The 1,473-nt window shown below is 23.0% G+C and overlaps 1 long non-coding RNA gene across 1 annotated transcript; it reads right to left on the bottom strand.

Annotated features, from left to right (window-relative positions):
- Positions 1 to 509: 509 nt before the first annotated feature.
- On the bottom strand, positions 510 to 1,136 carry LOC107882539. Its single transcript, XR_001678788.2, has 3 exons — positions 1,088 to 1,136; positions 756 to 1,026; positions 510 to 694 (listed from the first exon to the last, which is right to left on the bottom strand). It is a non-coding gene; the product is annotated as an uncharacterized LOC107882539 (long non-coding RNA).
- Between the last annotated feature and the right edge of the window lie 337 nt (positions 1,137 to 1,473).

Below are 1,473 nucleotides of genomic sequence, written 5' to 3'. Positions count from 1 at the left end.
GATTAAATTATTAAAAAAAATATAATATTTATGTAGGTATGAGGTAGGATAATCTATGCTAAACGGTTGTCAGCATTGAAGTATTTTTGAGGATGTTGGAATTGTTTTCAAGTTTGTCCTATAATCATTAAACAATAAGCATAGTTATACCTAGAGTATGCAAATTTATGTGTAAATACAACCATCAGAAGATTTATAATAGTATCCAGTTCATCTCAAATATAAAACCACATAAATCAAATGTTTGATTTTATCAAAACAAAAAAAAAAAAGTGTTAATGGTAAATTATAGCTCATAAAAAAAAAAAATCTTGGTTGTAGTATTAATAATTTTATGTAAAAATTTTTTTTTTAATACTTTATATTTGGCAAATAATTAGTAGTAATTTATATAATATGTATAATTAATCACATACCTAATTACTATTTTTTTTTTTAAATCTTTATTAGATTTACACAATTTACACATGTTTTGTAGGCATCTGGCATATTATGTATTAAACACAACAATATACATTTATCTTTTAAGTTGTAATGATTGATGTTGTCACCTCATTTAAATTAATTATAAAATATCATGCAAATTACAAAACATTAACACTAGTACAATTTTTAGTTTTCAATTAATATCATTGGTATTGTGCAGTTAGTCCAAATAGATTTTTTTCCACTCCTTTGCAATTAACTTGATTACCTACAAAATTTGTTTGTCAATATAATAATTAAATAATATTACAATTTAAATGTATACTTACTTAATTTATTTTGTAGTATTATTTTAATCCGATATGTGAAGCGTTAATTTATTTTTCACTGTTACCAAAATATTGGTATTTTGAAATGCAATTGGAAATATCGGTATGAATATCATTTTAACATAGAGGATCTTCCAAATTGTAAGTGAAAGTATATTTCACTATGGCATATTCAAATTCTGATTTGGTATCATAATGTATTATGTGAAAGTTATAAAGTGCAGTAAGTCAAAATAGATTTTTTCCACTTCTTTGCGATTAACTTGATTACCTACAAAATGTGTTTGTCAATTTAATAATTAAATAATATTACAGTTTAAGTGTATACTTACTTAATTTATTTTGTAGTTATATTTTAATCCAATATGTGAAGCATTATTTTATTTTTCACTGTTACCAAAATATTGGTATTTTTAAATGCAATTGGAAATAGCAGTATGAATATCATATTAACACAGAGGATCTTCCAAATTGTATGTGATAGTAGATTTCACTATGGCTTATTTAAATTCCAATTTGGAATCATAATATATTATGTGTATGAATCATTGTATGTTCACTTTTTTTTATGAATTAAAAAGTGAGATCAAATTATATGTCTAAGAATGTTTGTTGTAAATATAGATAATCTTGGACTATCTATTTGCCAAATAGAAATACCAAAACAAACAAAACTCTTCATATAACTGACAGAAACATCCAAGTTGTTACTAATATT

The sequence above is a fragment of the Acyrthosiphon pisum genome, chromosome X (assembly GCF_005508785.2).
Source record: "Acyrthosiphon pisum isolate AL4f chromosome X, pea_aphid_22Mar2018_4r6ur, whole genome shotgun sequence".
Taxonomy (NCBI): domain Eukaryota; kingdom Metazoa; phylum Arthropoda; class Insecta; order Hemiptera; family Aphididae; genus Acyrthosiphon; species Acyrthosiphon pisum.
The sequence above is the reverse complement of the archived record's forward strand: the minus strand, read 5'-3'. Positions and strand labels throughout refer to the sequence as shown.